Below are 15,733 nucleotides of genomic sequence, written 5' to 3' on the forward strand. Positions count from 1 at the left end.
CAAAAAGAAGAAGCTTAGGAGCTTTTACAAAGTGAGTCGTCTTTACCTCAACTAGAAGTAAAAAGAAAAAAAATATGAAACTTTTACAGGAGTTGTTTCTTGTTTTCCCTGTAGTTTTGCTTGGTATATCTCAAACCATCTTCAAAGTGAACCTCCATTTTCAGATAACAGCCCAACTCAAACCACATCCCTGAAGGCAAGAGAGTCAGAATCAGCCAGAATTAGATTAAATTTCCTGCCACTAAAACTTTGATCATCTGTAGGCAATTAAAGGTAGTTACCAGTCCCTGACAACTGTAAATATTTGCAGTCAGCAACTTCATCATGGCTTCATTTTCCTCCCTGGAAGAAATTTGTATTGTGTTCACACCTAACACCTTATGACCATTTTGAACTTCTTCATGATATCTTGCACAGACCAGAGCTTTAGAAAAACAGTTGTTCAGCTGAATTTCATTTAGCAAATTAGAGGGCACTGATTTGTGCCCTCTAATTGCAATCTTCCTCTGCCTTCCCCATCATTTTTGATTGCTTCCTTCTATTCTGCATATATTTTCCCATCTTCCAGAGGAATAATTTTTATTTTAAAAATCTCTGTTCTACTGAATGGTTACCCTACAGAAAGATGCAATATGCAGGCAGGTGATCTGTATCACAAATATTATTATGAATATGTTTTTGTCTACATTTTACTAAATACGTGAACTAAGGCGGCTGGCGTGAGCTTGTCCCTAGGCAGCTGTTCCAATAATGATCTGCTTAATGACATACTTCAGTGTTTTTCATTTGAAGGATTTTTTTGCCTTTTTGAAAAAGAATCCAAGCTGATTAAGCTGCACTGCAGCATAAACTTCCACTAATAGAGTTTGGGCTCTGAATGATCAGGGGTTGTTTTCATTTTTATTCCCCTAATATATGCACATGGACTTGTTTAGCTGCATAGAGCAGAGGGGCTTGGGGACATTTTTAAGTTTTGGAAGTGATTAGGAAATACCTGATGCTGTACTGACCATCATTTAATTAGCAATGGTCTAGATCTACATGTCTTGTTCCAACCAAGAAAAGGTTACTAATACAATCAGAAGTAAAGTCAGTCTCCAGCTATGAAGAGAGAGATCTCAGTGACTTCCAGGAAAAATCAAAGCGGGATCTATCAAAAGAAAAGAGAAAAAAGAGAAAGGCTATTTCCCCTTCTTATTCTGATACAGGAGCTAGGCCAGATTTTTTACTCTGGTTGACTACTGGTTGACACAAAACCAAAGTGAAACAGTAATGTCAGCTTTTAAACTGCCCTTGTAACTCTGTGGTCTATAAGCTGACAGAGGCATGTTAAGGACCCTTGTGCCAATAGAACAGCCTTGGGATTTTTAAAATGATACTTGGCTACTATTGGATCCTGCAAACAGCTGCTCAGCAGGCAGGGAACTCCAGCTAAATATCCTCCGTTTTGCAGAATTGGTGACTGAGCTGTCCTACTGCTCCTAGTCTACCAAGAAAAATCACTTCCTTTGAAAGGAATTATTTCAATATACCCAGTTCAGCATGCTTTTAAGTGCTTTGTAGCATCTCAGTGGAAAAAAGTAGGTGGAGCAAAAAGACCTGGTTCTGTCAGTGATGCTGTGCAGGAGACAACATCTGTTTACTGTGTATTCTTTGCAGAAGACCTAGAAGAATTAGTTTCGGTTGGTGTGTCTTGCTAAACTCTGATTACTCATATTCTTGGAAGTTTACATGCAAACTAATCAGCAGCACTGATCCCCTAGTAAGAAGCAGAAATCAGTTAGGAAGGCAGTTGACCTTATTATAGCAACTAATTGCAAATGACATTTAGTTTCAGTATTTGATAGCCAAGCCCTTTATTTTGGCTTTGGGGGCTTTGGTGTTTTAGTCTAGCACTGGGTTGTTTGTTTGTTTGTTTGTTTGTTTGTTTTGCTTTGGGGTTTTTTGCCCTCCCTCTATTACACCACTCTTAAACTGCCCTGATTTTTCTTAAACATAATTTTCATCACATGAAATCTGTCCTACTTTGTGACACACACTTTCCTGAAGGATACTTGATCCTCTTTACAGGAATTCCTGTATGCTTAGGAGTCCTGGAAATGGGACAATGTTCCTACGGAAAGGTGGCTCCTTACTTCTAGGCAAAGGATGCTGACTTGCTTTCTTGGAAATCTTCTTGACTGTGAGGGTGAGGGCAAGAGAGAAGAAAACTGTCTTTGTTGTACTTGGCAAGATGGTTCATTTTACAGGGAATGTGGAGCACCCATGCTCCAGTGAGGTGCTAAGTAGTACATGCGTGTTTACCAGAAGGCACAGTTGCTCTGGAGACAAAAAATACATTTCTTTCTCTGTGAAGCAGTTGAGTGAAGAGGGGCACACCCAGGTTCTGCAAGCTTTAATTCCATCCTGGCAGTCTGAGCTGGAAGGAAACTTGGTGTATGCCAGCAGAGCAGCACATATTTAACTAAGTAGTGGCCCTGATTCTGTGCAAGATGTTCATGCACAGAGACTGGGCTCCTCAAACCATTGTTTGCTCCTGGACCATTGCACGTGCCAGAGAAGAACCTGGTCACCTAGAGGGATGTAGCTAATCAGGAATTAATTAGTCAGATCTTCGAAATACTTCAAAGATGTAAAATAACAATGTTTTAAAATTATGGGGAGCAAATCTGTATCTTCTGAATACATAACCATACACATATAGAAAACTAGAGCTGTGAGCCAAACATCATGTTTTCTTTCACATGACAGAATCTGAATTTAGCACTTGTATTTTTTTGTATTGGTGTCTGTGAGGTTCTAACACCTGTGGAAACTATTTAGGATACTGACAGAGAGACAGTGTCATGCCTGTGGAGACAACCACAGGAAACTTACTGCTCAGTTCATCAGAAGGACGACAGAGCTTGAGCCCTGACCACTGATTTACCACTGCCCTGCTCATTCACATCAGGCACCTTCCAAACTCAGCCACACTCCACACTCACATTGCACTCATGTAAATACTGCTGCAGAGCTGTCAGTAGGGAACTGGGTCATGAGACTTCACAGCGTTGCTTCACATAAAGTGCAAATACCATGGGAAGAAAAGGTTTCACATTGTTTTGTCTCTGTAAAGGACTGCTGCAAGTCTACAAGAAAAAAATAAAAAGGATACTGAAAATCATGAGACACTAGGTGTAATTAGGCTTCATAGACAGATTGGATGCACAAATTCTTAATAGACCAAAACACTGAAGTCTTCATAAGGCAGTAAGAAGGAAGGAAGGAAGGAAGAAGGACTGGAAGGAAGGGAAAGGAAGGAAGAAGGAAGGAAGGACGGAGGAAGAATAGCGGCACGGGAAGAACGTCAGGCCAGTAGTTCATGCTCTTCCGTCCTTCGCCGCCGGACTTCCTCCGCCGGCAGCCGTGCCGTCCTTCCGGCCCTGCCTGTCCAGGCCGTCCCTGCTTCCTTCCTTCCTGTTCCTAGCAAGTCCGCCGTCCTGCTGCCAGCACGTACGTCCGTCCGTTCCGTCCTCGTTCCGGACGGCCTTCCTTCCTTCCGCCGCCCCCTGTCCTTTTCCGTCCTTCCCCTATCTTCCCCCGCCGGTGCGCGTCCTCTCCTTCCTGCTTCCGGCCGCCTGCTTCCACGTCCGGCCAGGTGGCCCTCTCCCTGCCCTTTCCCTGTACTGCCATCTACCGTTCCTGCCTGCCCTTCCTACCTGCCTCCGGCCTGCACTGTCCCTGCCTCCGGACGGCATTACGTTCCTGCCGAACCTGCCTGCAGTCCTTCCTCCTTCCGTTCCCCTGCCTTCCCTTGCCTGTGCCCCACCCGCCCCTCCCTCCCCCCTAGCCCACTCCCTCGTACGGCTCTTCCTCCCTCCTTCTCCTGCCCTTCCGTCCCTTCCGTCCCCTCCCTTCCCTGCCGTCACGTCCGGCCTTCCGTCCCTTCCCGGCCTTGCCCTACGCCTGCTCCGTCCCGGCTGCCTTCCCTGCCCGGCCCTTCCCTTCCCTGTCGCGTCCCTTCCCTTCCCTGCCCGGCACCGGCCCTGCCCGTCCCGTGTCCCTTGCCTTCCGGCCTGCCTTCCCTGCCGCCTCCCGTCCCCTTCCCTTCCCTTCCCGGCCCGTCGGCCTTGCCCGGCCTGCCCCGGCCCTTCCTGCCTTCCGCCGTCCGTTCCCTGCCGTCCCTTCCCTTCCGCCCTCCCTGCCGCCTCCCTTCCGTGCCCTTCCCTTCCCTGCGGGCCCTGCCCCTCCCGTCCCCGGCCCTTCCCTCCCCCCCTCCGGTCCTTTCCCTTCCGTCCCCAACCTTCCCGCACCTTCCCCCACTCCCCAGACCTTCCCCCAAACCTTACCACCCCACAACACTTCCCGGCCGCACACCTTCCCCCCCCTTCCCAACCTTCCCCAACCCTTCCCAAACCTTCCCCAAACCTTCCCTTCCCAACCTTGCCCCAAAACCTTCCGCTCCCTTGCCTTCCTTCCCCCCTTCCCTTCCCTTCCCTTCTTCCCTTCCCTTCCTCCTGTCCCGCCCTCCCTTCCCCCTCTTCCTTCCCCTCCCGTCCTTCCCGTCCCTTCCTCGTCCCTTCCCTTCCTTCCCTTCCCTTCCCGGTCCTTCCCTTCCCTTCCGTCCCGAACCTTCGGCCTTCCCGAAACCTTCCGTCCGGCCGACCTCCGTCCTGTCCCGGCCGGCCTGCCTGCCCCGTAGCAGTGTCCATGCACGCCCTTCCCGCCGCCGGTCCCTTCCCTGTCGCCGTCCCTTCCGGGCACCGTCCTGCTCTCCCTTCCCGCCCTGCCTTCCCTTCCTTCCGGCCCGTCCCTTCCCGTCCCTGTCCCTGCCCCTTCTCGTCACCGTCCGCACTGCCGTCCCTTCGACCGCTGCCCTTGCCCTTCCCTTCCACTTGCCTGCCGTGCCTCCGGACTGCCTTCCGCCGTCCGGCCGGCCCCCCCTGGCCGTCCCTTGCCTCAGTCCCTGCCGGCCGGCTGCCCGTCCTCCTCCCTTCCCTTCCCTTCCCCTTTCGCTTCCCCTTTTCCCGAAACCTCCCTTCCCCGTTCCCTTCCTGCTGTCGCCTTCCCTTCCCCTGTCCGTTCCCTTCCTCTTCCCTTCCGACTGTCCCCATTCCTATACCCTGTCCCTTCGCCTTCCCTTCCCTTCCCTACCCTTCCCTTCCGTCCCCTTGCCTCCCTTCCCTCCTCCCTTCCCGTAAACCTTCCCGTCCCTTCCCTTTCCCTGACGCCTATTCCCTCCTTCCCGAAAACTTCCCGACCAACCTTTCCCGAAACCTCCCGACACGTCCTTCGAAACCTTCCCTTCCCTTCTTCTTGCCCTTTCCCTTCCCCCCCCCTTCTCCCTTCTGCCTTCCCTTCCCCCTTCCCTTCCCTTCCCTTCCGATCCTTCCCTTCCCTGCCCTTCCGTCCCTTCCGCCCTGTTCCTTCCTTCCCTTTCCCTTCCGTGTCCCTTCCCTTGCACGGCCCTTCGCCTTCCTTCCCGGCCTCTTGCCCCTGACCCTGTCCCGGCCCCTTGCCTTCCCTTCCCTTTTCCTCCTTCCCTTCCGGCTTCGCACTTTCCCGTTCCCTTCCGTCCTTCCTTCCCTTCCCCTGCCCTGCCCTTCGCGGCCTTCCGTCCCCGTCCGTCCTTGCCTGCCTGCGGCCCGTCCCCTTCCCCTGTCCTGCCCGCCTTTTTCTGGCCTGCCGTCCTTCCATTCCTTCCCTGCCGGCCGCCGCCTCCCCTGTCGCCCCATTCCTCCCCTCTCCTTTCCCTCTTCTTTTTCGCCACTCCCTTGCCCTCCCTGCCTCCAGTTCAGACTATAATTATAATGAAAACCAAGTTAATATGTTGGCCCTCAGACAGAGTAATGGTGTGACTAACACTTGATACCAGTTCTGTTCTGCTGAAATGTTGATGAGGTAAAAACACAGATGGGATTGGAAGTTACAATTTTTATGCCATTAGGATATGTGCTGCTTCTAAACACACTTTGTTTTTTCCATTACTGGGGTTTGTGAGGCCCTGTTTGCTGTAACTTTGCTCTAAACTTGAAACACCATCTTACCACCTTGCAGTATGCAGAAGATTCCTCTTGCCTGGTGAATGTAGGACATATCATACATGTTTAAGAAAACAAAATGATAGCTAATTTTTTTTCCTGGTATTCTGTTTCTCTTCCATTCCCCATATGCAAATCAGTACTAACCTGGATGATCTGTGTAGTTTCTGACTCGCTCTTCTCTCTCTCTCTCTGTAGGTCTCTGTTCAGTTCAGGTCCTCACTGTGTAGGAAGAGCCCTTTTCAGCTGCTTTGATTGCAGAGATGGTTGTCTAGAGAAACAATTTCATATAAATAGTTCTTTTTAGCTTTCTTTCAATATAAAAGGCATCTCCAATGTTTTTCCACATTCAAATGAAATGACAGAAGAAATATGTACAGAGGTTCCTATATGGTCTATTTATTTTTCAGTGTAGGACTAGTCTTCTTCACTGAAGCACTCAGCAGTGCTCTTAATATATGCTACAATCAAACCCAATATGAATATCTTGCATTTTCCACTATATCTTCAACACTGATTGCAACTGCACTAAGGACAAATGGATTTGTTACTCTATACATTAACTTTGAGTATAGTGCTCATTGATAAAAAAGAAACACCTTTTTTCTGCACATAGTTTGATTAACATACAAAAGATGTTTTTCAGATAGTACAGAACTATTGGTGTTGTCTTCTTTCTATCAGATGCTCTAAACAGATGATTTCCAGGATTTATAAGGAAATCTGTTTTGAATTATTTGCTTTTATCATTCAGCTAATTTTCTTGTTGTTGGGTTTTTTCATTAGTTTTTATTAAAGCCAAATGAGTGTGCTCCAGGACATTCCACAAATTCTGCTCTACTGCCACTTGAGGAAATACCATTTAAGGCGACCTTTTCCTTGTTTGCTTCCCATGGTATTTAGCTAAACTGTTTTAGGAGAAACATCATTAGAATTTTCAATTTCTCCATGTGTGCCTTAAGGTTATTCATAGAAACTGTAGTCTTTGGGGGATAACAGAAAAACAGGGCTTTGTTTTTCCCTTATCAACCCCATGAATTAACAGTATCAACTTTAAACCAGATCTATCAACATTAGCCAAATTCAGGCCTGTCTGTCTCTCTCTCTTCTCCCCACCCTTCTGCAAGTGTTTGATACTGGTGAAAGAAACCACATTAGAATCCCAAGAGAGGGAAATCCTCTACCCAACCTCAAATTGTATACAGCACAGGAAGAAATTCCCCACCCTGCAAAAAACTTCCACCACAATTCCTGATTTTTACTCTGGTGTCACTTATTTTAAGAAGATGTGGGACAGTCCATCACAAATAGTACCTGGACCAAAATAGTAAGTGCCAGCTCTGATCACAGTCCTTGAGTTGCTTTGACTCAGCCATGAGAAAAAAGATAGGTATCACAGAGCACAGAACAGTTAAGGCTGGATGAGACCTCTGGCAATCATCTCCTCCAAAACTTGGGCTAAAAGAGGAGTCAACTAGAGAAGGTTGCCTGGAGCCCCACCCAGTCAGGTTTTGAGTATCTCCACATATGGAGCCTCCACAATGTCTTTTAGCAACTTGTTTCAGTGTTTTGATCACACACACATTAAATTATTTTTCTTATGATTAAATGCAATTTCCTATGTTTCAGTTTGTGCCTGTCAACTCTCATCCTGCCACTGGTCAGACTCCATTGTCTTTACTCCCCACATCAACAAGTATTCATATATATTGATAAGCGGTCCCAGGTCTCTCATTCTCTCCTCCATTGTCAGATATACCAGTCCTTTAACTGTCTTTGCAGCCCTTTATTGCACTCTCTCTATATCTTTCTTGCCCTGCAGAAGCCCAGAACTGGACATAACACTCCAGATGTTGAGCAGAGAGAAAAGATCATTTGTTTTGACTTGCTGGCAGTTTTTCTTAACATTGTCCAAGGCTGTTGTCTGCCCCAATGGTACAGTTCAGACTCATGTTGAAATTGTTGCCTACCTGAACTCTGGGTCCTTTTGCACAAGGCTGTTTTCCAAGTGGTTGGCCTCAGCCTGTACTGATGCATTAGGCTTTTCCTGCTCAGGAAAAGGACTTGGTATTTTCCTGTGTTGAATTCCATGAGATTCCTATTGAGATGCCTCCAAACAGCAGTGTAACCTTCTGGTATATCAATTTTCTTCCCAGTTTTATGTTGTCAGCAAACTTGCTTCAGTCCCATCACCCAGGCCATCAATGAAGATGTTAAACAGTTTTGTATCCCAGAACTAAACCTGGGATAATCTATTTGTGTGGCCTGCAGCTGATCTGCTTGCTGCTGACCACAACCTTTCTAGCCCAGCAGCTCAGCTAGCTACTAAGCCATGTCACTTATCACTGATCTAGCCCTTAGTTCATCAATTTGTCAATAAGGACATTATGTAAAAGTGTCAAAAGCCTTACTAAAGTCAAGATAAACAGCATCTACCAGTCTCTCCCTATCTCATCACAGAAGACTATTAGGATGGCCAGGAATGATTTCTCATTATGGATTTGTGGTGAGTACTTCTGGTCATATTCTTGTCCTTCATATGCTTGGAATTGGTTCCTAGGATGGTGTATTCCTTCACCTTTCTAGGGATTGAGATGAGGCTTCCCACCCTGTCTAGACAACCTTTCTTGTCCCTCTTGTAGATAAAAATAACAACTGCTTTCTTCCTGTCCTCAGGAATCTCCCCCAGTGGCTATAACCTTTCAAAGCTAATGTCTATGTGAAGCCACTTTCAAAGTGGCTTCACATTGACATTAAACAGCTCCCTCAGCATTTTTGGGTAGTTCCCATTAGGTACCAGGGACTTACTTATTTGTACAGTTCAGTTAAATATTCCCTAATCCAATTCTTATTAATCAAGGGTGAGTGTTCTTTACTCCATACATTGTAGCTGAGAGGTCTGACAGGCATAGAATTTCTCAAGGTGAGTTCTTCCAGTGAAGATTACAGTGAAGAAGACTTGAGCATCTCAGCCTTTTTCGTGCCCTTTGCCACCAGGTTCCCCAGACTAATCAACAATGGGTCTATTTTTTCCCTCTTCTTTTTTTTCAATCATTCTCCTTTTTGACACCCATTTTGTTGTCCTGTATGTCCCTTAGCAGACTCAAGGCCAGGTAGGTCTTGGTTTTCCTTATCCCATCCCCACACATTCAGATATTGACTCTATATTCCTTCCAAGTCACCTGACCATGCTCCCACCTCTTGTAAAATTCCTCTTATATTTAGTTAGAAGCTCTTTGCTTACCTACACATACCTCCTGACACCTTCGTTTCATTCCCTGCTCATCACAATGAACTTGAGTTTAAAAGAGGTGATCCTTGAGAATCACTGGATTCTCATGGACGTCTCTTCTTGCCAGGGCCAAGTCTGGTGGAATTCTTTCAAGGACGTCCCTGATCAGGCCACACTCTGGTCTCCTGAATTCTAAGGTTATTATCCTGGTTTTTTGTACTGCTCCCTCCTCTCAGGATCCTAACTCTGCCATCCCATGGTCACTAAAGCCTAAACTACCCTTAACTTTCACACCTCCAGTCTGCTCTTCCTTGCTTGTAAATGCCAGGTCCAGTAGAGTGACTCTTTTCTTCAGCTCAACCAATTATCTGTGATAGGAAGTTGTCATCACTCCAAAAACCTCCTGGATTTCCTGTGCTCTGTGGACTTCCAGCAGACATTGAGGTGGTCATGAGCCTCCTCCAGTTGTCCAAAGAAGGTCTTTTTTTCTCATTTTTTTGATCTATAACAGACATCCACCAAAGTTCTGGTTTATTTCCCACAAGCTCTCAGCTGTCTTGTGTCCATCACCAAGAAGAGGTAGTGTGAAACAGATCCTATAATTGGAGAACCATTTCACAGCAACAACAGACTCCTCTGCTGCAGCTTTCCTTCCAAGGTTTTTAGGGAGCACTCAGAAATTCAAATATATCCTGTTCTGGGAGACCTCATGCCCAGTCAAATCAATACCACAGCTCAGGGTCAATTTAAGTCAGTTACCCTGTAGACCACAATTCCTTCCCAGTTTGCTGGTGTTGATATTTGCTTCATAGTCTCCAGTCTTACTGCCTGGGACTTCACCACACAACTAAGGTTGTTGCCTTAGACTGGCTAAAACTTAAGGTATCACTACCTTCTGAGAAAGAAGTTTCAACAAAATCTTTTCACCTTATTAATGTACAGAAACCTTCATGTGGGCCTGTTTACTCTAGGGCTCTCTGCTAAAGGTTATCTGCATTTGTGTCCTTGTTACCATTTCATGATTCAGTCTGTCCTTATATTCCCTGAAGAGCTATCTTTAGTCATGCAATACACATGGCATTACATCCTCTCATCCCTGAGTTTAAAAGTGAGGTAGCCTGTCCTACAACATTTGCAATTGTAACAATTTTTCATTCTGATGAAAAAAACTGGATTTGAACAGGAGACCAAATCTTTGTTCGGCCACATGTAATAACTCCAATCTTACTTATCAAGCAGGCCTGCTTTTTCTTGTAGTATTACTTTTGGTATGAGCATTGTTTGATTCTGTATTCACATCTACATCTATCAGTGCCACAGCATTTCACTATGCAATGAGGTGATCCCTGTCTCTGGCTTCCTAACACACCATGTAAAAGAACTAAGATGTAACATCTGACAAGAAGCAACAGTCATACTTCTGTGTAATGCTCATTCATCTCAAAGGAAGTTCCTGCCTCAGCTGACACTAGTGAATGCATGGAGTTCTAAGAAGCATTGCCTGGCAAACTCTCTATATGCAGTCGTAAGTGGTTTTCTTAAAAGAGCTGGCAGAGATGGAGCAGGGAAAGAGAGGCTTAATGCCAAATTTCTTTACTTAACGCAAATATCAACCCCCTTGAGTAATAATTTGACATTCCTTAGCAAAGACACACTCGACTTTTGAAATATTTACCATTCCTTTATTTTTTATAACCTTAAGAAAATTTGGAAGGAATGTGAACTGTTTTGGTTTTTGTCTTCCTATGATGGCAGAGATTTATTTATAGCCGGGAACTGCAGGACAGTTCTCACGTGGCTGCTGAAAATTAAAACAGCATGTAGAGTTTTGTTTTGTTTTACTTTTATGCCTTTGCTGCTACAATCTCTCCCTGCGTTCCCTAAGCCCTTGTTATTGTAACCAGAGCCACATTTTGCATTGCTACAATTGCAGGGTTATGTAAATTCCAAAAGCTTTAAAGGAAAGGGCCTGTAGATTCTACTCTGGGACACAGGGAAGTTGACACAGTTATGCCCAACAGCAAGGGGGACACAAAAGTATTCGTAAATTGTCAAGAGACAGGAAACCCAAGTCTCAGCATCAGCATCAACCTGAAGTTTTCTGAACCTTTAGAACTTACTGGTTTCCTTTAAATTGATTGTTCTCTCATTTTCAGTGTTGTGCTTTGCTAGGGCCAGGAAAATTTTCTTCAATCCCTTTTGAAAATTTTCATATGCTCTCTCCCACTTTTCATCAGTGTGTACTTGTTTACCCAGAAGAGCCAATAAAAGAAAGTTCTACAGGTACAAATATTTTCAGATCCAAGGAACTGTATTTTTTTCAATGATGATGAAAATGTGCACGTTGAAATACTTTGCTTTAGTTGTGATTATTTTTATATTAAAAAGAAAATCAAAATGAAAGAGAAAACCCATATTCAGAAAAGTTACTAAGATAAGAGTGTGACCTTGCAAGCAGTCTTTACAGCTCTTAGGGTGGGAAGAAGTGCAATACATGTTGCACATCTGTGTGCTTCTGAGTAACCAACTTGTAATGCTGACATTACCTGTGCATTTCTGTGTGGGCATGGGCAAGCCAATTCATGTCTCTGACTCTGTACTCTCTAAAAGAGGGATAATCATGCCTGACTCACTCAGTGTTAGAAGGTTCTGCCTAAGCTCTTAGTCCCCAGTGTTTAGAGAACTCAGCTAAATGAGAAAAATATTTAGCCCACTTCTCCAGATTTGCTTCTATTTAAGTTCTAAATCACCATTAGATAAATCATGTTTAGACCTCAGACAAAAAACCAGATTACATTATTCCTGAAGTATGTGGAGGTTTTGCTCAGCACGCTGCATCCCAATCACTGGAGTGTGCTAATGAGAGCTCATGGACTTTGTGAAAAGGTGCAGTCAGAACTCCCTAGCCAATTCAGGTGACACTATAAGGAAGAATGATGCTGTGATGGCACTCCAACATGCTGCTTTCTATAGCTGTTAAATTTTCTAGTAAACCTTAAACTTACTGCAGTGGATATGAAAAAAACCAAAAACACCCAAAAAATCCCTTCCAAAAAAAAAAAACAAAAACAAAAACAAAAAAAAAAAACCAAAAAAAAAACAAAAAAAAACCACAAAAACCAAAATAACCACCAAAACCAGCAGGACTTGCTGCATTGTTCATATACATCTTTGGTCTTTGGCGCAAGGTCAGTCATGGTAAGTGAGATAAAAATGAAGCGCTGGCTCACTTGGCAAGCAGGTAGGTCAAGCCAAGACAGAAAGAGCATTCCAAGCAATTCCCAAGCTGTGATATTTCAAAAACAATCATTACAGTTGAAAAGACACTTTCTGTAGTGTACAATAGCTCCTACTCAACTGGTAGCTACTGTCACTGCACAGGAGGCAATAGCTATTATCATTATTAAAGTGTAGCTGCTTAAATCTGATCATGAAAGACGAGACCCGCTTCTAAAGGTACAGCTACACAAGATCCCTGCGCAGCTCAGAAGTTTCTACCAGTCTGGCATGTGTGTTTATTTACTTGGAGCCAGGAATTGCCCTGTGGAGCTCTGATCCTGACCATCACTGTGACCTTGGGCAAATGACTGAATGCCTCTGCACCCACAATTTCTTTTGAAGTCAACTGGTGATATGTATGCTTACCAGTTCTGAAGAAAAACCCAAGCCCTACAGGCTAAAGCCAAAATCTGTTAAAGCTGCGGTGTTTTGGGTTGCATCATAAATTGCATACATTTTTAACACAAAAACTGAAACATCAACAGATAAGAAATATTTTTGTAAATGTTGTCATCTAATTGTACCAGTAGGATACAACTCACAGACACAGAGCAGAGGAGTCCAAGGGACCATCTAGATTAAAAATTTTTGGAAGAGGATAGTTTGTTCAAAATCTGTGTTGAGTCAGAAAAAAGCAACCATAAGACAAAAAGAAACTAGAAATCAAAATCTGTTATATTAGGCTGTGTCCCATTCTAATCATAAGTATCTGAGAACTATGTATATTGCTGAACCAAATAAAGCACTGACCAAAACTGTTACTTTATTTTATAAGTTATGCTTTCTGGTAGTATAAACTGTTGTATTTTATTCCTCACAGATTACTAGTTTAGTGCTCAAAAGCACTATGGAGCACAGACAAGAAACTCTGATATCCCATAATATGAAATTCCCCAGATTTTGTTCTTAGACCTGATTCCAAATTGATACGTGCCTCTAAGTTATCAGCACTCCTTCATATACCCTACAGTATTTCATCAAAGTATTAAGCAAGATGGAGTTTGCTTAGCTTTTGGGACCTGGGAAGTCTGCAGCCTGTAATTATTGGCCAAACCAGCATCATAGCTCTTACCTACAACTCATTAGTTTCCTTGAGATGACAAAGCCCTTCCTCACCCTCCATGCTTACATACCCAACAGATACTACTTGGCTCAGCACAATTAGCAAAGCAGGCAGGACAAGGAGCCACTTAGTCACCTCTGAGGCATTTTACAGCAGAGAACCTTCAGTAACTGACACAGGTCAAACAAGGCAATAAAAGCCATAAAATACTGATAAACATAACCACACGGATTTCTGACACATCAGAAAGACCATTTAAAGAAGAAGTCTAAAAAAATCCTTGTTCTGATACCAAATGACAATAAAAATATAAAAAGCCTCTGTTGGCCCAGTGGTTCGGTGTGCTGAGGTTTAGATATGCCCATCTCAGATCCTCAGTGCTATATTACTCTGCTGCATGAAGAAAGGAGGGCAAAAAGAATGAACAATGGGGTAGAAGCAACACTCTAAAAAAAAAACCAACAAAAAAAAAAAGTTAAATAAAAAGCAAACCAAGTCTAATAACAACAACAAAAACCTTCCATAAGCAGGAGAATAGAAGTAAAATTAGAACAGCTCAGTTGGAAGGCAACTACAATAATCAGTCCAGTGCCCTGATTACTTTAATGCTCTCTAATGGTGCAACACAGGTGAGCTGTAAAAGGCAGACTTGTCTTGTCCTCTCAACCTGCTACAATCAGCTGCACCCAAAAATATCTAGAGGGAAAGAGACACCTGACACAGACATGGTAAAAATGACCCAAACTAAGAAGTAGCAACTCCGAGGGTGTGGGAAAGTCTGCAAACAAATCACTGGGTGTGTCAGATACACAGACGCTGGTATAATGCGGTGATTACCGTGTCTCAGTGAATATGTAAACGTGAGCTTGGTGTTTTAAGAGCCAGCCACAATGACCGCTGAACAAACTCCAGTCTGGCTGCAATTGCCTAGGAGCAGTACAACATTTGCTGTGCCCCTAAAGCTTCATGGGATGTTCAGAGATAACTGAAGCCCAGAGCTACTAAACAAATCCAGCGTGGCATCTTATTCTACATGGAGATTTTCTAGAGAAAAGATCACAGAACTGGGAAAACTGCTTCTGTGACACCCATGAGTGGATTTCTCCATGAGCTTCACTGAGGCTACAGGGCCCATTATTTCCCACCCTGATGGCATCACAAGATACAGCGTCTATGATCCACATCAAATGGCAAAATTCAGCCCTAGAAACAGGCCTCCAAAATGCTGGTGAGAAGCTTTAAAATTCCAAATGCAACAAATATAGGAACATAGAGAGCTCATGGATTTAAGCTCACAAATTCTGTACTGAAAATCTGAGAAATAAACCTTATAGTTTTGTGCAGCCTTGGTTGTTCCATTGCTAGCAAGCAAGCAGACAAACAAAGAGATAAATACATTGAAAAGTACATACCCCAAGTTAATGGCAGTGGTCAGCCAGTGGAAGCAAGCCCAAGATTTTATAATGAAGGAATTTCTAATGAAAGTTAAAGAGTTTTTCCCATTTCTCTGGAGGCATTGGCCCCCAGTCTGGCATCAAACTGTCCAGCTCCCTCTAGCCTCTTTGTGAATTAGGTTTATTCCTGAAGGAGCTCAAGAATCCCGAAAGAGCATGACTAAAAAGGGCTCAAAGAAAAAATGAAAGTTGCCTATCTCTCTCCTCCACTGTGTAACCACTTAGCACTGAGCACCCAGAATTGTAGACAGCGTTTGCAGTGTTGTTTCAGCCTAGCTCAGAGACATGTTTCCTCAGCAGGCTATTTGGATCAAAGACTTCAGGCAATGTCCCTCAAAGAAAAGACAAGGCAAAACACAGAGGGTACTTTTTCACCATCTGCTTCCATTTTAATTTGCTGCACTCCCACATGTCACCAGAGTCTGTGGGATGGTCAGTTGGATTCTGGGTCCTGTGCATTCATGGCAGGATGAGACTACACGGTCATCATATCCTGTTTCCTACAACTGTGTAATAGACACAAAGTGCAGCAGTCTCCACAGCACATTTATTCCAAAACTATCACACATTAATATATGCCTCTTCAAGTGACCAATGGGAAACATTAGATAAATTTTCCAGTCTGAAGTGAGGCAGCAATTTTCATTCTTAGATTAAAGCAGCTGACAATGACAAATTAGGT

General features: G+C 44.3%; 1 protein-coding gene across 1 annotated transcript in view; it reads right to left on the reverse strand.

Moving 5' to 3' along the window:
- Positions 1 to 15,733, reverse strand: part of DAAM2 (dishevelled associated activator of morphogenesis 2) — a 205,576-nt gene that overhangs the window by 181,068 nt on the left and 8,775 nt on the right. The window contains exon 2 of the mRNA XM_030235963.2: positions 6,171 to 6,294. The gene's annotated coding sequence lies outside the window, so the exon portion shown is untranslated. The remainder of the gene's footprint in view (positions 1 to 6,170; positions 6,295 to 15,733) is intronic.

This window comes from Serinus canaria, chromosome 3 (genome assembly GCF_022539315.1).
Source record: "Serinus canaria isolate serCan28SL12 chromosome 3, serCan2020, whole genome shotgun sequence".
Lineage (NCBI taxonomy): Eukaryota > Metazoa > Chordata > Aves > Passeriformes > Fringillidae > Serinus > Serinus canaria.